This window comes from Myripristis murdjan, chromosome 1, assembly GCF_902150065.1.
Source record: "Myripristis murdjan chromosome 1, fMyrMur1.1, whole genome shotgun sequence".
NCBI lineage: Eukaryota > Metazoa > Chordata > Actinopteri > Holocentriformes > Holocentridae > Myripristis > Myripristis murdjan.
The window spans coordinates 31,896,183-31,916,444 of NC_043980.1; the positions used below are offsets into that span (position 1 = coordinate 31,896,183).

The 20,262-nt window shown below is 40.8% G+C and overlaps 1 long non-coding RNA gene across 3 annotated transcripts in view; it reads right to left on the minus strand.

The window, feature by feature from the left end:
• LOC115366993 (uncharacterized) overlaps positions 1-20,262 on the minus strand; it is a 192,106-nt gene that overhangs the window by 36,513 nt on the left and 135,331 nt on the right. The window contains exons 3-4 of one of the 3 annotated variants that reach the window (XR_003928881.1): positions 1,725-1,772; positions 1,261-1,457 (exon numbers count right to left, since the gene is read on the minus strand). The exons of 1 other annotated variant lie outside the window; for it this stretch is intronic. This is a non-coding gene — a long non-coding RNA (uncharacterized LOC115366993). Of the gene's footprint in view, positions 1-1,260; positions 1,458-1,724; positions 1,773-20,012; positions 20,225-20,262 lie in introns of those variants that run through there. One more of the 3 variants, XR_003928882.1, reaches the window with a different exon arrangement.

A 20,262-nucleotide genomic window follows, 5' to 3' on the forward strand; every position in this document is an offset into this window, starting at 1 on the left:
TCTCTGCCATTCTAACTACAGCCACCTCCCATTTAACCTTGCCCTTTTCACGGTGTTTCCTTCATCTTGCTTTGACTGGTGACTCTTGCTCTCTCTTTGTTTTCTGTATTTCTTTGTCTTCTTTGCTCTCACAGACACTCTCTCTCTCCCTCTCTCCCCTCCCCACAGGGGTGAATTAATAGCCGAGTTAACAGAGTAACTAATCACTGGGTGATGAGTGAGCAGGGAATATCCATTATCAGCCAAAGCCTTGGCTTCAGTGGGAGAACATGGGGATTGGAGCAGGATAGTGAGTAGGAGTGCTGGCAAGGAGAGGAAAGAAAAATGGAGGAAGGGGAAGACAAGGACTGGGATTCAGAACATTTATCAATATATGGATATGATGTTACTATCCCTTGTACAATAATCCAAGGTGAACCTTCCTATAAGAGTGGAGAGCAGGCTGTTTTCTACTTTCCATAGAGTAGAGAGTAGACAAGTGGGAAACGTCCTTCAGGGATGTTTCATTGAGTTAGGCTCACCACACCACAAGAAGGCTCAACAGCGTAATCTAGCATGCACCAACTGATCCAGGGTCTGCTACCCCCCACACCCCTGTCCCTCCTCTCTCCTCCTCTCCTCTCCTGTCCTCCTCACCTGTCTCCTCATCTTCATCTTCATAAATAAGCCCATCATATTTTAAGAGTGTGGCAACCCAACTGCATGGCATAGGTTCCGGTATTCCACAGACACTTTGATTGAGATGATATGAGATGAGGTATGAGTTATAAAATATAAGAATAAACTGTTGGCTGAAATGAGTAATTATTATGTCTGTCAGAAAATACAATTCATATTATATAGGGTGACTGGCAAAACCTGTCACACCATATAATGCAGTGTCACACCATATAAGGTTTCATGCACTTAGCACAACACTGGGGCATGAGGTTATATGCCAGCATGCCGACAGCATACCCACTGCAACATAGTAACTTAGATTTAAATGTAACAATGACAAAAAAGCCATTTATCTTTGGCATTTTTATATAAAAAGCATCACACCAAAAGACACTAGAAAAGGGTACTGAAGTGGGAGTGTGAAGAAAGTTTGATTTTTTTTTTTTTTTAATTTGTGTTTGACGCTATGGACAACAAAAAGGCCATGTCACATCAACCACCCATATATAGAAATAAATTATCTTTTAGTGTTAGTCAAATTAAAATAATACTATTATTAAAACAGAAATACTATAGAAAAACAGAAATGGTCAGACGAAATACTGTTTAAACCAAAATTAAGAAGGGACAGTCCAATTAAAAATATTTACCAGCCGGAGCACTATGTCACCCTGAACCTGAGCAGAGCATAAAGGTCTGTCTGTTCCCAGCTGAGATGTGGGAACTTGCCTCTGGCCGTGGAAACTGGATGCGGCCATTCTCTCCCACAGGAAGATAGAAAGTGTCACCTGTGTGACCTTGGAAAGATTGACAATGAAATGTACTTTTCAGTATCTGTTCACAGACAAAGTGTTTCATCTGGCTCAGTTTGTGTTAAATGTTTATCAAACAGCACATGAGGATGCTTTATGTTTAAAAATGGTTAATGCATAGTCTGTGCCTCAGATGTACCCAAGTTACATTCTGGAGCTGTGATATCTGAGGAGCAGGTTTGTATTCATTTTGTAGTTTGGACATTGTTCAACATGAATGAAGTTGTACTATATTTGTTCTTTCATACTCACTTTGTTCTTTGTTTTGCAGTGTCTTGTAAGACAATGCAGGCTGGGCATCTTTTGGTGCATGCGATTGGAAAAAATAAAACAGTTAATTACTTGCTGTTTGCATAAGCCAAGACTAAAAATGTCCTATAATATTAAATGTGTCAAGTCAGACTGACTTAAGACAGCTCAGACTGAATTTTATGACCACATTACACTAAACGATCAAGATGACAGGAACTTGCCACAACTCAAGCTAAACTGTCATGATTTTATTCTGACAGATCAGAAATTTGTCTGCGACAGTGAAATCGCTTGAAAAGTCATTTGGTTTAAGGCTGGCATAAGCCACTTTGTGCCCCAGTTAAAATGTTTCCTTCTCATCCAAAACCACTCATGAGCTTCCCTCACTCATTGTTGAAGCTCCATCCACAGGTGCCTAATTCACCTTACAGAGCTAACACTTGATTTGTAGGCAGATGTGATCTGCCTACAAATCTTCTGCAGCCTATACTTCAACAGGATGGACTGTGGTTTTCCAACCTCTCTGCCCCGCCTGAGTTGCTTAATCACAATATCTATCCTTTCATGAGCTCCATCAAGGCCACTGCATCTTCCCATACTAGTGTAATTGTCATAAAAAAGAAAAAGGTAGAAGATGGAAAATAGGCCACTAGACTTCATCGCTCACTTTCATCACAGATTCAATCACTATGATGGTTTTTCAACATGTGGGGCTCATTTCTGTGATTAACTGGCACTGCACCATCTCTGAATGTTCCTGTCAAAGACAACGTGAGAGGTCAGTTGTCCTATGAATAATATGATGAGATTTCTTGATTTTGTATTCATATCATATTTTAACAGAATTACAGTTTTTTAAATAAATCAGTACACTTTAACTTAGAACTTGAACTTATGCAACTGCGCTGCCAAAAAATATATACATGCATTGTAGGCTCAGCAATCCAATAGTTTCTGGAACCAAAAGCAGTAAATAATCAGAAAGAAGCAGAGGCCTGAGGGTCAGACACAACTGGCTGCTTGCCAGCTGACTGGCAGCATCCATTTCTCTGAACTGACATGTCTGCTTTTGTCCTTCTCTCTCCCTCTCCTCCCTGCTCACCGCTCTGTTTTCCTCCCCATTTCTTCTCCCCTCTACAGAACGAGAGACATGGGACTGATCAGGTTGACGTGATAGAGCATTCCATTATTCCCACGATTACAAAAAACATCCACAGGTCACTGGGTGGCTTGGAGAGAGTACAAAGTTTTGCACAGCCCTTATTTCTTCCCCACCTGGCACCACCACTGCAGTCTGAGTTAAAACCTGCGTCTCAGCTTAGACATGTGGTCAAGCCTTGTACTGTAGTATGGCAGAATGGACTTTGAAGGTCAACGCTGTAATTTAGGTAGGTGCATGAGGAAGGAAGCCTGGGAGGGAGGGGGAGAAAAGCAGAAGAGAAAGCAAATGGAGCAGCCAGGAGAAGACAGCATGATGCAGCCAAATTTCCATTCCTACTGTTCCAGGGTGATTCAGCGTAAATCACCAAAGCATAAAAGTGGGTACAGAAACTCAATGCGTGTGCATGGATGTGTGTGTGTTATCACTGCTGGTTCCGTGCATGTCGCCTTAACCGGTTGTAATGAAAGTATCTGTTTGTTTTTTCGAGTGCATTTCTGCCTTGCGAGTCTGCTTGAGAGAATAAATTGTGTGAAACTGTCTGTGAGGGAATGAAAGAACAGTGAGTGGCGATTTATTTTTTCCACTTCCTGATAAAGGACCATGATAAGCAGGGGGAGAGGACAGCAGAGGCTGCCAAGGACAAATATCCCTGAATCACTTTCACCACATTGTATCATTTTGGCACTAGTTCAGCTGCAAGCCTGGGAAAATCTGTGAATATGCACACACACACACACATACACATAACAGAGTGAACTGTAGCTGTACCAACATTTTGTAATAAGCCCAGGAAAATCAAACAATATGTAAAACATACATATAACCTATCCTTCTGTGCCTAAAGAACTTACCCCAGCAGCTGTAACAATAATTTTTGCACCGCGTGTTTGCAGACCTACAATGCCTTGGGCAGAACCTTGAGCACAATGAGAGAGGGGAAGTACTACAGCAGCTTTGTTTTGCTTGTGAGTGGTCAAAGCAAACGAGTAGGATGAAATGTACTTTACCATGTCCTTTTTGAAGTCACATATTTGTGGCTCCTTATTTGATTGTTGATTGCAACAACTGCAGAGGAGCTCAGAGTACAGAAGCAGAGGAGGAGGATGTGGAGGTTGCAGCAGCTGCAGCCAAGAAAGAAAAGTCCTCCAGAGCAGCCTCATTCCCCAGGTGGCTGGTTGTGCAACTATATGCTCCCATGTAGTTATGTTATCATTATACTGTAAGCAACTGCTGGTTGTTCATTTCAAATGGAGCCACGGGTAAGTGTGGGAATTATTTACTGATGAAGACAGAGGAATTACTGTGCAGCTGTAAGTTCAAAAATAATAATATAATATTTACTACTTATGTCTTGACTGTAGTTTTTGTATCATTCACCATTGATTACAGTCATTTGTAATCGTGCAAAGTTTAATTACTGTAAAACATTTCTACCTGATCAATGTTCTGAAAGTGAGCCATGGGAAAAAGAGGTGTGCAATGCAAATTGGGTGAGGCAGTACAGTTGTCCCTCGCTATAACGCGGTTCACCTTTCGCGGCCTTGCAGTTTCGCGGATTTTTTTTAGTGCAATTTTGCATGCTTTTTTTTTTTACTGGACTTATTTTTCTATGAAGGTTTGAACTTTGAGAGTGTTTAAACAAGAGAGAAAAGTGAGAAAATGTTAATGCCTGTCTGAGAAAAGTGTATAAAGTGTGTAGTGAGGGGTTTTACAGCCTTAAAACATCTATAATAATTGTAAAAAATAAAGCTGACTACTTCACGGATTTTGCCTATTGTGGGTTATTTTTAGAACGTAACTCCCGCGATTAACAAGGGACCACTGTATTTACAATAGTGACAACTGAGGACGGTTTACATTGATTTTCTCAGCTTATATTGCACTAATGCAAAGAAAGATTTGCACATTTAAACTGTAGAAACCAGCTGTGAACCGATTCTGTAACACGGGCCGTGCAATTTTCAGTGGGTTTAATTTCGCAATAACACTGACAGGGCTAGACGATTGACTCTGACTCTGGATGTCCAGGAATTTGCAGAATGTCCTCATGTTTCTGTAAGTGGGTTTGGGTTAATGTATGTCCAAAATGTTAATAAAATTATATCAGCATTAATACAGGAAACAAAGATCATCAGAAGAAGGAACATTAAAGGAATGCAATGATTAGGACTAAAATAAACCATGCTGACTGTATCTTGAAATACACTGTCTCATTTCTTTATAAACAGTGATATTTTGGCCCTCTAGAAAAATGACGTAACAAAAAAGTACTGTCAAAGAATTATACAGCCACCACCAATGTGCTCGTAGTGTCAGTCAAGGATTTATAACTCCCTCTTTGAGTGTGTTTCAGTCTGAAAGTCTCATGACTCCAGTGCCTGCCAGCACAATAGACGATCTCGCTGCCATCCTCCTCCTGATTCAAAAGCATGCACTTAAATTAGACAAAGTGTGTCATCTTAGCCCAAGGAATCGTTTAAAATTATTCAACTCCATTATAGATGTATAGCCTAACCTCTCTGAAGATCTTGCATGATGGAGTCACACATAAACTCTAGCTATTCCCCTCGGTGAGTGATAACCTTGAGATAATCCTCCTGACAGCTCCATCATGCATACATTCCCTTTGTGCCACATGTCAGCTCACTGCCATAAGAGTTTCATGTGTATTTGAGCAGTCAGGCCCTTCAGGTCCCACTTAAGTGAGTGACAACAGTGAGCTGTCAGACTACCAGCGGTCAAATGGGCACCAGCATTCAGCTGAGGCTGGTGCTTATTGCTGGATATTTACAGTAAATAAATAAATAACAAAATGAAAAGTGGCTTAAAGATCATGTACTTATCTTCTTTTCTCATTCATGCTTGCTTATGCATGCGCACACACACATGCACACACAAATGCACACACACCGACCATGAGTAATTTTGCATTCAGTTGTATAGAGAGGCGTGATAATTCACTATAGAATGCATAGCCAAGTTTAATAGTGTTATACCATGAAACTATAAAGTCTACGTGGACATTGTGAACTTTCAACAGTAAGGCTTCCAGCTATCTGTGGCTATGGCTGTCCAGGCCATCACAGAGTTACTGAGGCAATGAAACTAATCTATATGGTCTTACTGCACTCTACTGCTTGACAACAAATGAGTCAATTTCATCCAGCGTATTCAATACTTGTGCATGCGAACACATACACACACACACACACACACACCCTTTTATCTACCTCTGTGAACACTGTAACGTTAGTAGTCTATAATGCAATTACTCAGTGCAAGAGTTAGAAAAGGGACAACTCAGAGCAGTTTAAATTGAAATGCATTCATTGTTTGCCAGTTCAGGCAGAGCTGGGGCTGGCGCTCCACACTGACACACTCCAACTTACACACCATATATAAGAACATGAATGATGCTATAAAGAAGACAGAACAATGAAGCAGGCACGTACAAATGTGATGACAGCGTTTTGGCTTAAAGGAAGGCAACACCACAAAATAACATTCAGCAGGCTGCATGTAATTTAGTAATTTCTTAGGCAAACACCGTGCTCATGGTCTAGTTGGAAATCCCAAATATGATTAGGTGTTTTTTTGTGCCTTTTTGTGAGTGTGTGTGTGTTTACGTTTTATGTGACAATTTAAGCAGAGCTAAATACAAAAGGTTAGTAGGACTGTGAGGGAGGTGACATGATATGATATCACATGGCCTAGTAGTCCACCAGGACCAGTCACCAGGACTACTTGGTGCTTCTGTTCTCCTACATGTGGGCTTCAGGATTTGCTACGGTATGTCAAAATTCCATCGCAAATCCTAACACAGTAATTTTGAAACCTAGTTAAGGGACTGATCTTTGTTGCCTCCATGTCTCCCCAATCTAAGAGGTGGAGTTGTTTTGTAATAGGATAGCACAAAATTTAAGACTCTTAAAAAAAGGACTAGTAGCAGGTTAATTTGTGAGCTCTGGTTATCTGTAAAGATAACTGATTACAGATCAGATTGTTTTAGTGCTTTAAGCTATCCCTTATTGTATCCAAACTTAATAACTGTCCATATATAACCCTAACTTTAATCATGTGTTTACTTGCCTAAACTAAACCATTACCTAATCTTTTCACATAATGATAATGCTATTGTCACATTATACAATTTGAAGCAGAGTAACATATGTTCACATAATTTATGTCCACAACACAAAATGTCCATCTACCATTTCTAGGTCTCTTTGCCCACTACTGCTCAGCCATTCCAGCTTAGTTCACTAGCTGTGAGTTTAAAAGAAGAAAATCAAATTATTTCTGCACTCACAAAAAATCTGCTCTCAAGACATTTCTTGAGAAAGGTTACATGACTGAAACATCAAAATTTGTTTCTGTGAATGCAGGAGCATATCAATTTTCTTCTTTAAGTTAACTAGAGGTCCATACACCCACCGCCACAGGCTGGGCAGGAGGGTGCCTTTTGTTTAATGCTTTTACTAAGCGAGTTTAGCAAACATGATTTTCACTGAATGTTATCTAACTAGCCACTAAAAATACTGTTAGGGTTAGAAAAAGGTTAGGATTAATGTTAATGTAAGCATATTTTTGTTAATATTAAGTAAAAACGTAAAAATGAACAATGCTTTTGCTTGGATTTGGGTTAGAGTCAGAAGTGAAAGTCGTGTTGATTAATCGAACAGCGGCCCCATCAGTCTTCTATGTGGACTTTGTCACTCTCTTAATACCACAGCACAGTGTTGTTATGTACAGGCCTGCTAGAGGTAATTTAACTTTAAAACACTTGTTTGCACTTGTTTATTTTTTCATGTGTTTTCTAAGTATAGAATCCAATATATATAATAATGCATGGTTACAATGGCAAAATTAGTACACAGTCTAGGCTGCTGTGGAATAAAAGCATGTTTGTCTGTGGACCTTCCAAGTGTCATCCTCCTTTACCATGTGCTTGCCTTTGGGCAAACATCTTATTCTCTTTTATACTTATTATTCCACCAAATTTCGTTAATTTCGGTCCACAGTTTTGGAATTACCTGAACAAACACACCAAACACAAAAAACATGCAGCCTGATTGCAGGAATTGTGCTATTGCTTTTCAGAATTCCTGTTAAAACACGATTTTTGGCCCATTACAACTGATTTGGTAAATTGTTGCCAGGCTTGATGTCAAACACATTTTGTGCTACGGACACGCACAAAATACGAAAAATGTGAATCTTGTTGAGGAGAAATGGGATGTCAATTTTCTAAGCGATCTGAATATTCATCCGAATACATATTTTTCGCAGATGCAGTTGAACTGTGATCATGGTGGAATGTTTGGAGGAGGAAGCCAGAAAGCAGGTGCCCTCTCACTGACACACACGGCTCTGCATCTCTCCTTTTCTGTCTCAAGGGCCACTAGCACTGCTGCCACTACATCCCAGCACTCACCCCAAACACCAAAGCAAGTCCCTAGCAACTACCCCAAACCCTCTAAGTAACCCCATAGCAGCCACCCCAAATACCATAGCAACCGCCTAGCAATGCCCTTGCAATCACCCAGAGCACCATAGCAACTGCCTAACGATGCCTGACCAACCACTGGGAACACCTTTGCAACTGCCTAGCAATGCCCTAGCAACCACCCAGAACACCATAACAACCCCATAACAACACCCCCAGACACCATAGCAACTGCCTAGCAATGTAGCAACCACCTAGAACACCCTTGAAACCGCACAGCAACACCCCAGGACACCACAGAAACCTCCTAGCAACACCCTAGCAACCATTAGGAACACCATAGCAACCGCCTAGCACTGCCCTACCAACCACCCTGAACACCATAGCAATCGCCTAGCAACGCCTTAGCAACTATCGGGAACACCATAGCAACCGTCCAGCAATGCCCTGGCAACAACCCAGAACACCATAGCAACCCTGTAGCAACCACCCCAAAATACCATAGCAACTACCTAACAACATATCAAACAAATCACCAACTATGATTGTTAGAGCAAAGGAAAAGGTGGTTCGGCACATGGCCACAGTTTTGGCACAATGGGCAAGCACATTTAACGTTTCATCAGAAACATAAGCCAATTATAGTTGTCACTACTCTTCTATACCACGTCCCACAGCTCAAATTATCCTCTCCTGATAATTTTGATGCTAATGTTACGCACCCCCCCTACATTTTCAAAAGTGGGACTACGGGTGTTCGATACATATCATCTATGATAATATCTTAATTGTTGTTTTAATAATATGCAAAATGACATGCTTGAATATGGCACTCATTTTGCAAAAAATAATCAAAACATGCCCTGAGAGTCCACACACATTCACTGCATATGATCAAGCCAAGTAGGACAGACGACTGTGCATGCACAGTGAGAGCACATGAAGTGTTCATGCATCACAACAAGCTAAGCTGGCATAGTTGCCTGCATGGCTGATGTTAAAAATGAGTGAACAAACAGCGCTACAAGATAAAATACAAACACTGCCAGCCTTGGGATCAATGTTGTTGGATTTAATCGCTAGACGTGGATCATCCTCACTCGCATAGAGGTGGTTTAGCTTTGAAAAGATAGATGTTGCTCAAAAGTAGGGTCACACGATAATATTGGCACGCCATCGGTATTGGATGATATTGGTTTTAAAATGAAAAATTAGTCTCCGCCTGAAATGAAAGTTTCTGCCGACATGACATGCTGATATAACAAATAGATCAAATCTGCCTTGGTTGTGTCTGTTATGAGGACTTTATCAGGGACAGAATCATCCAAGCTTGTTTCAGCAAGATGACTCTTACAGTTTTGTTTGCAAGAAAATGTTATAGAAAAATAAACATGACATGTTTTACATCACCTAAGGTGAAGTAGATTTCTTATTTTGCCCACTGAATATGTACATTTTGAAAAGCACTGTGCATCTGCCGGCGGGCCTTCACAGTAAGAGTAGGCATAAGAAAATATCATTTCCACTACAGCAATTAGGTGGAAAAATATGTGCATATATCCGTATTGGTATCAGTATTGAAAGAGTTGGAAAATATTGGCATATCGGATATTGACAAAAAATCCAATCTTGTGCATCCCTACTAAAAAGACACCAATCTGCAGACTATGTCTGAAAGTATTAGCCGTTAAAGACAGCTCCAAACTAACTTGTTTCACCATCTGCAAATTAACCAGCACGCAGAATATGAAGAATATGCAAAGCCTTGGGGGTCAGTGATCGACCACGACCGACCAGCAAAGGAACGGGCAAAACAGAAACACAGTCAGCAAAGTTAAGCAGAGTCATTCTGCAAAAGAGTGCCTTATGACAAGAAGGGCTACAGATGGCAAGAAATAACAAACGCTGTCACCAGTTACACTGCAGAGGATATGGTGCCAATTCGAGCGGTTGAGAGAGATGTTTTCAAACAACTTTTGACTACTTTGGACACCCTGCCAAGCTGGAAATATTTCAGTCACACAGCTCTGCCTAAATTGTATGATTCATGTCACCAAACTCTGGAGCATAAACTGCAGAGGGTTTCATATTTTGCCACAACAACAGATCTGATACCATTAACAGCATCTAATATACTATTAACAATAGTAAGCCAGGACAAGACTTTTACACACACATTTTTGAGGTATGCAAAATTTTGTCAATTATTGTTATCTGCAAGATCCCCCAAAATATCAAGATATTATTTTCTTTCATTATTGCACACGCCTAAGTGGGATGCATCTCACAAAAAATACTCATTTCAAAATCTGCCGCTTAACTACAATGCTATAGCAGAGTAGTAGTGACACTGTGGGCATTAAGAGGCAAAATTCAAATCAGTCACCCAGGAGAGACAATTCTCTCTACAGACTACATGTCCTGTATGCTGCCAACCTTCATGACAGTTCACAGGGGCTTAGACACCATGTTTGTTCATTAGCAGGAAAACTTATATTCTTCTAAAAAAAATGTAACAAACTATAAAACTTCACACGTTAGCTGTGAATTTTCACAAAACTCCCACAGTCCTCTATGGATATTCAGTACCCATAGAGGTTTGCCATCCTGTACCTCTGTTACCACTGTAATTGCCTCAGATGTGTCAAGGGGCTGTAAAGAATCTGCACTTTGTTCTGTTTTCATGTGTTTTCCAAGAATAAAATACAGTCTACAAAATTACGCATTTAAGAATCTGGTGCTTTTAGTTTGTCATATTTTAAGAGATATTTTGACTTGATGTTCAAACTCAACTATTTCACATTTTTGCTTTTGCACCTTTTTGCTCTTTACCCAAATTCTTTGTGTATCTAGAAATGTTTGTGGCCTCAGTGGACATAAAACCCATTTTAAAAATTCAAACCAACACTACCATCATTCAACATAGGCTATGCAACTGTTATTCTTAACTCCCTTTTGTGGCTGTGATAGATTTTTATACTGTCATGAATGAGTAACAAAAAAATTTCCAAATAATACTGTCCTCCTGGGTGAAGGATCAAGGCTGGCATGATCATTTATTTTTATTTATGTTTGGAGAGGTGTGGGCAGTCAATCTCCTGTAGTGACTTAGCAGCCTCTCAGACAGTGACAGTAAATATGAAAGACCTGGAGAGAGCATTGGGACTGAGTGAACAGAAATAACCACAATCAGACCCCAGTCACAGTGCACATTATCTCAGGCACACACACTGGCCAACTATAAAGATTTATCCATTGTCAAAGAGTTGGTAGGCTGATCTACGATCAGTTCAACCATTCTCATAATAAAGAATAAGATGGTCAAGGATAAGCTTGTCAGTGTTCCTAGATAAGTGCTGTCAGGGGGTTGATAAATACAGCCCCAACTTTATCGGAATTTCCTCCACAATATATTGCATTGAGCAACTTTTACAAGGACACCTTTAAGAGTTCCACCACTCTCATATTTTCTTTTTTGTCTGTCCTCTCCATATAAGTGAAACCACATCTGTTTACTTGGGGCATAATTTAGGCACTTGTTAGTGCTACACACACACACACACACACACACACACACACACACACACACACACACACACATATATATATATATATATATATCTATATGTACATGAAATGAACCCTGACAAGGCACACCTGTGAAGTGAAAACCATTTCAGGTGACTACATCATGAAGCTCACTGAGAGAAGGCCAAGGGTTTGCAGCGCTGTCAACAAAGCAAAGGGTGGTTACTTTGAGGAATCTAAAATATAAAACATATTTAGAGTTATTTAACAATTTTTTCTTTGCTACATAATTCCATATATCTTGCTTCATATATTTGATTTCTTCAGCATGTATCTACAATGTGGAAAGTAGTAAAAGTGAAGAAAAAACATTGAATGAGAAGTTGTGTCCAAACTTTTGACTGGTAGTGTACACACACACACACACACACACACACACACACACACACACACACACACACACACACATAGATATATCTATCTATCTATCTATCTATCTATAATATATATATATATATATATATATATATACAGTACAGGCCAAAAGTTTGGACACACCTTCTCATTCAATGCGTTTTCTTTATTTTCATGACTATTTACATTGTAGATTCTAACTGAAGGAATCAAAACTATGAATGAACACATGTGGAGTTATGTACTTAACAAAAAAAGGTGAAATAACTGAAAACATGTTTTATATTCTAGTTTCTTCAAAATAGCCACCCTTTGCTCTGATTACTGCTTTGCACACTCTTGGCATTCTCTCGATGAGCTTCAAGAGGTGGTCACCTGAAATGGTTTTCCAACAGTCTTGAAGGAGTTCCCAGAGATGTTCAGCACTTGTTGGCCTCTTTGCCTTCACTCTGCGGTCCAGCTCACCCCAAACCATCTCGATTGGGTTCAGGTCCGGTGACTGTGGAGGCCAGGTCATCTGCCGCAGCACTCCATCACTCTCCTTCTTGGTCAAATAGCCCTTACACAACCTGGAGGTGTGTTTGGGCTCATTGTCCTGTTGAAAAATAAATGATTGTCCAACTAAACGCAAACCGGATGGGATGGCATGTCGCTGCAGGATGCTGTGGTAGCCATGCTGGTTCAGTGTGCCTTCAATTTTGAATAAATCCCCAACAGTGTCACCAGCAAAACACCCCCACACCATCACACCTCCTCCTCCATGCTTCACAGTGGGAACCAGGCATGTGGAATCCATCCGTTCACCTTTTCTGCGTCTCACAAAGACACGGTGGTTGGAACCAAAGATCTCAGATTTGGACTCATCAGACCAAAGCACAGATATCCACTGGTCTAATGTCCATTCCTTGTGTTTCTTGGCCCAAACAAATCTCTTCTGCTTGTTGCCTCTCCTTAGCAGTGGTTTCCTAGCAGCTATTTGACCATGAAGGCCTGATTGGCGCAGTCTCCTCTTAACAGTTGTCCTAGAGATGGGTCTGCTGCTAGAACTCTGTGTGGCATTTATCTGGTCTCTGATCTGAGCTGCTGTTAACTTGCGATTTCTGAGGCTGGTGACTTGGATGAACTTGTCCTCAGAAGCAGAGGTGACTCTTGGTCTTCCTTTCCTGGGTCGGTCCTCATGTGTGCCAGTTTCGTTGTAGCGCTTTATTGTTTTTTGCGACTCCATTTAGGGACACATTTAAAGTTTTTGCAATTTTCCGGACTGACTGACCTTCATTTCTTAAAGTAATGATGGCCACTCGTTTTTCTTTTGTTAGCTGATTGGTTCTTGCCATAATATGAATTTTAACAGTTGTCCATAGGGCTGTCGGCTGTGTAGTAACCTGACTTCTGCACAACACAACTGATGGTCCCAATCCCATTGATAAAGCAAGAAATTCCACTAATTAACCCTGATAAGGCACACCTGTGAAGTGAAAACCATTTCAGGTGACCACCTCTTGAAGCTCATCGAGAGAATGCCAAGAGTGTGCAAAGCAGTAATCAGAGCAAAGGGTGGCTATTTTGAAGAAACTAGAATATAAAACATGTTTTCAGTTATTTCACCTTTTTTTGTTAAGTACATAACTCCACGTGTTCATTCATAGTTTTGATTCCTTCAGTTAGAATCTACAATGTAAATAGTCATGAAAATAAAGAAAACGCACTGAATGAGAAGGTGTGTCCAAACTTGTGGCCTGTACTGTATATATATATATATATATATATATATATATATCGGGGGGCACTTTTTTTTGCCTTCGACTTCCGATGGACCCTTAACTGACGTCGGGTCAACCTAGATAGATAGATAGACAGATATTTTTTCAAAAATAAAAAACTGAAAATTGGCATGTGCATATGTATTCACCCCCTTTTATGAAGCCCCCAAAAAGCTCTGGTGAAACCAATTACCTTCACAAGTCACATAATTAGTGAAATGAAATCCACCTGTGTGCAATCTAAGTGTCACATGATCTGTTAGTATATACACACCTTTTCTGAAAGGCCCCAGAGGCTGCAACACCTAAGCAAGAGGCACCACTAACCAAACACTGCCATGAAGACCGAGGAACTCTCCAAACAAGTCAGGGACAAAGTTGTTGAGAAGTACAAGTCAGGGTTTGGTTATAAAAAAATATCCAAATCTTTGATGATTCCCAGGAGTACCATTAAATCCATCATTATCAAATGGAAAGAACATGGCACCACAACAAACCTGCCAAGAGAGGGCCGCCCACCAAAACTCACGGACCGGGCAAGGAGGGCATTAATCAGAGAAGCAGCACAGAGACCCAAGGTAACCCTAGAGGAGCTGCAGAGTTCCACAGCTGAGACTGGAGTATCTGTCCATAGGACCACAATAAGCCGTACACGCCATAGAGCTGGACTTTATGGAAGAGTGGCCAGAAGAAAGCCATTACTTTCAGCTAAAAAGAAAAAGGCCCGTTTGGCGCACACCCAACACATCTCATCACCCCAAGAACACCATCCCCACAGTGAAACATGGTGGTGACAGCATCATGCTGTGGGGATGTTTTTCAGCAGCAGGGACTGGGAAACTGGTCTGAGTCAAGGGAAAGATGGATGGTGCTAAATACAGGGATATTCTTGAGCAAAACCTGTACCAGTGTGTAAGTGATTTGAGACTAGGACGGAGGTTCACCTTCCAGCAGGACAATGACCCCAAGCATACTGTTAAAGCAACACTTGAGTGGTTTAAGTGGAAACATATAAATGTGTTGGGATGGCCTAGTCAAAGCCCAGACCTCAATCCAATTGAGAATCTGTGGTCAGACTTAAAGATTGCTGTTCACAAGCGCAAACCATCAAACTTGAAGGAGCTGAAACAGTTTTCTCTTGAGGAATGGGCAAAAATCCCAGTGGCAAGATGTGGCAAGCTCATAGAGACTTATCAAAAGCGACTTGCAGCTGTGATTGCTGCAAAAGGTGGCTCTACAAAGTACTGACTTTAGGGGGGTGAATAGTTATGCACATAGACGTTTTCTGTTATTTTGTCCTATTTGTTGTTTTCTTCACAATAAAAAAAAAAAAATCACATTTTCAAAGTTGTAGGCATGTTCTGTAAATTAAATGATGCAAACCCTCAAACAATCCATTTTAATTCGAGGCTGTGAGGCAACAAAACACGAAAAATGTCAAGTTGGGTGAATACTTTTGCAAGGCACTGTATATACATAAATATATATATATGTATATATTATATATATGTATACACACACACACACACATATACATACATATATGGATATATTATACCGTATATGTATATATACACATATACATATGCATACACACACCAGAGTACATGAGCGGTGCGGAGCTGGAGCGAGCGAGGAGCGGTGCGTCGTTATTTAACGCGGTGCGGTGGTGCGGGTTTCTTTATTGCCGTTCCATCGCTCCGGTGCGGAGCGAGTGGTGAATTACCCCTGCTCCCTGCTTATATATATATATATATATATATATATATATATATATATATATATATATCACAAACATGTTTTTCCTTGTTGCTCATGTTTGTGATTGGTCAGCTGCCTCAGACTCCGCCCCTTATACGTGCGCATTCACGGCTCTTGATGAGGCAAACCTGGATCGACTGAGCGAGCTGATAACCAGCGTCGTGATACCGGTTATCCCCGATCACCATGATCTCCATTAGTGTAGCCGGTTAGGTCTGAGAGATCCAGGGAAAACTGAGCTTGCTTCGTGATACAGGCATCAGCTGTACTGCTACTGGTAGTACTAGCTAAGCTAGCTAATAAGTTGGGTGATTCAGGACTTCTCTCATAAGTGCTGGAGCTCGATGACTGAGTCAAGGTTTGTTTTATTAGTAGTGGACTGGACTGGACACAGCAATCCCGGATTATTAGTTAGACTTTTGTTTGTTAGCACCGAGGCGGGGACCTCGCAGAGCACAGATCACAGACACATCACAGATTCGCCTGCGGAACAGGTAAGTTATGTGTTGTCATGCTAACGTTATCTGATGGTCTTGTTGGAATACCGATAACTGTTAGCCTTATTGTAACCATGGTAACGTTAGCTAACGTTAACGTAGACGTCACTTGTTGTAAGTTGTTGTGCAGCTTGTGTGGGCGGGCTAAGTTAGCTATGGGTTAGCCTATGGTTGACTGCCTGTTCACCTGTTGTAATGTAACCCAGAATCATCATTAATAGTAATATGAGCGGAGCGATTGCGGAGCGGAGTGGAATTTAGAGGAATTGGGGTGAGCGATTCGGTGCGAGGTGCGGGCCGCAGGGGTGGTTGGAGCGGGGCGGTGCGAGCGAATTGCCGTTACTGCGTGAGTTTGGTGCGACTATTTCTTCCGCTCCGAACCGCTCACGTACTCTGACACACACACACACACACACACAAGAAAATACACAATTTCTCCCAGAAATTGTTGCAGTTACAAACGTTTTGGGTATACACATGTTTATTTCCTTTATGTGCATTGGAACAACATAAAAAACAGAAGAAAAAAGCCAAATTTTATATCATTTTACACAAAACTCCAAAAATGGACTGGACAAAATTATTGGCAACCTTTTAAAACTGTGGGTAAATAATTTTATTTCAAGCATGTGATGCTCGTTTAAACTCACCTGTGGCAAGCAACAGGTGCTGGCAATATAGAAATCACACCTGAAGCCAGTTAGAATGTATAAAAGTTGACTCCACCTTTGTGTTGTGTGCCTGTGTGTGTCACACCTGGAGAAGAGAAAGAAGAGCTGAAAATTGTCTGAGGACTTAAGAAGCAAAATTGTGGAAAAATATGAACAATCTCAAGGTTAAAAGACCATCTCCAGAGATCTTGAAGTTCCTTTGTCCACTGTGCGTACTATAATCAAGAAGTTTATAACCCATGGAACTGTGGCTAATCTCCCTGGACGTGGACAGAAGAGAAAAACTGACAAAAGAATGCAACGCAGGATAGTTCGACTGGTGGATAAACATCAACTTCCACACATATTCAGGCTGTTCTGCAGACTCAGGGTACAAAAGCGTCAGCTCGGACCATACGTCGTCATCTGAATGAGATTAAGCGCTATGGCAGGAGACCGAGGAGAACCCCACTGCTGACACAGAGACATAAAAAAGCCAGACTGGAGTTTGCAAAAATGTACCTGAGTAAGCCTCAATCCTTCTAGGAGAAGGTTCTATTCTATTATACATTCTACTGTTTACAGAAAACAGAATGAGGCCTAAAAAGAAAGTACACAGTACCTACAATCAAACATGATGTTTTGGGGTTGTTTTGCATACACACACACACACACACACACACACATATATGCACATGTTAAGTACTAAAAACCTTGAGTAGCTATTTAATTTTGCCCAGATACACAGAAGTTGGCATGGCTTCACAATTCAGTAAAATGCATTATTAATTTTAATTGGAGAATTGGGCATTGGGAAATAAAATCCTAACTTTAAGTTTTTGACTCCAAAACAAATTATAAGTAAACATTAATATTCTTTGAGATTCATTATTGCTGTTATCCTACATTTCTGGAAGCAGTTTCAGGAGGCACACTCTCATGGATTGTGCCGCCAGAGTGCACGGCAAATGCCTCTGTTTAATTAGCCGCTCATGTTGTGCTATCGAGCCTCTCTCTCCCTTTACTTTTGTGTCTATTTCAGCATACTGCTTGTGGAGCTCGTGTAATGGTGTAGAAACTTTAGATGCTTCGTTACCTCAGAGAAGCTGTTTGTGATTACATATTCATAGCAAACTGATGCACATCATTAATATGTCGTTGACGATGTTACTTGATTTTTTTTTTTTTTTTTTTTTCAAAAACTAGATAGTAAGGGCTGGCTTTTTAAGTGGTATACACCTCATGACTAAGCTGATTTTTTTTTTTTTTTTTTTTTTACCTACAACTACAGGATGAAACTTTGAGAGAGGGACACACTTTATAGGGTAGTATAGTGCATTCAGGGCAGCACAATGCTATGTACACTCTGTATCTAATATTCTGATTAAGACTATTAATATTTAAACATCATGAATTTAGAACGCAGAATATTTCAAATTCATTCAGTTAATGAGTGACACATCTGAATAGTAGAGCTTTAAACAAACTGAGGTGATTTCCTTAAAGAATTTGTTATCTGAATTACTGGTTAAATACTTTGTTTGTCCTTTGTCAATTTTATTCTCCTCATGCCTACACATGACAAGAGCCCATATCCGAGACTCTTTCATCTCAACAACTTCTTGGCTCTCCCTTGCTCATGGAGCACTGTTTATAATAACAGCATGAGCTGCCAGCTTCATAAAGAACAACCAGTTCCCATTCATGTGGGCGAATAAATAGAGACAATGGCAGTCCATTGAAACTGTCTCTGTCCAAGAGAAATTACTGTTGAGATCCCTTGAATATTTGTTCATTTAACCTCCGCATATCAGAGTTGAGATGCTTTGCTTTTTTCAGGGACCTGTTTTATTACCAACCCATGAACATGGACTTGTGACACATTCATTGACTTTTTGAACCATACAACCAAAATAATAATACATTTGAAGCCTTATTCGTGTGACAGGGTTACACTTAGAGGCTGAACCTCCATCCATTCATCCATCACCCCTTCTTTCTTTCTTTGAAACAATGAAAACACTTTTATTACATGTACCATGTTGCTGGGGTTCAGCACCATGGACAGAGCTTGAGGCTGTTTGTTCCACAGTACAGGCAACAATGGAAATCCGCCTCATGAGGACGGCTGTTCAGACACACCATGAGATACTTACTGAAACCGTGGCACTCTCACTCATCTATCTTCACTCCCTCTCCCCATTGCTTTATTATTATCTAGAAGATAGAGGTGTGGGATATGAGTTTCTTTCCATTCCTATTCCATCCACCATATGCCTCTCAATCCTTTCTGCTTAAATCCATCGTTCATATTTTGATGTAAGTTGATTTGCTGGTCCATTTCCACCAACAGTAGCCACTAAGAGACTCCCCCCACCCCCCTCTCCTATCACTCTATTTCCCCAAAGGACTGTACAATAATACTGTGAGAAGGATGATCCTTCTGTCTCTACCCAATCCCCTGCCTTTCTTTGCCATTCCTCTAAAATTAACTCTCCCTCCTCTGCTGTCGTTCTACTTCATAAGACCTTACAGGAATTCCTTTTCACCCTCTTTTTCACCCTGCCCCCCTTCAATCCTCTCACCAAATCTACCTCCTTCTCTCCTTCCTTCCATCCTGTGGCCTTCCCCTATCATACGCTCTGATGGTCTATGGCCATTGATAACACCTGACGGAAAAGGAAGGAAGAAATATGCCAACCCACATCCTCTTTGCTTGCCGTCGTGCATCCGTTCCTGTCCTCTCTCATCCTGGTCTTATCACTCGCTCCGCTGGTCCATACTGTAGGACTGGAGGGACTGATACTGCTGCTACTTACTTGAGTATGTATATTTAGCCTGTGTGTGTGTGTGTGTGTGTGTGTGTGTGTGTGTGTGTGTGGGTATGAGTATGAGCCACTCAGGTGAGCTGAGGCCATAAATTGACAAATCAGGATGCAGATGGAGTGAGACAACAGTTCACGCTGAGCCTGTGTTTGCTGTGTGTGTGTTTGTGTGTGTGATGAAAGGAGAAAGAGTGAGAGACAAAAAGGAAGACAGAAAAATATTTAATTTGAAGTGTCCACCAAGTTACTGAGAAGAGGAGCAAAGTTGTGCCTATGTTTACAAATGTGTTATGTATACACAGGCACTGTACAGTTGTTTGCCTGCATGATAGGGGGCAGATTACTTTGTGATTGGCAGAGAACAAGGTGTGTAAGGGACATTTTTGCCACAACGAGGCCTGAACAGCTCTCTGTCTCTTTCAGCTCTCCCTCTTAACTCTGCTTCATCACTCCCATCCTGAAAGCAAAAAAAAAAAAAAGAAAAAAATTATCCCT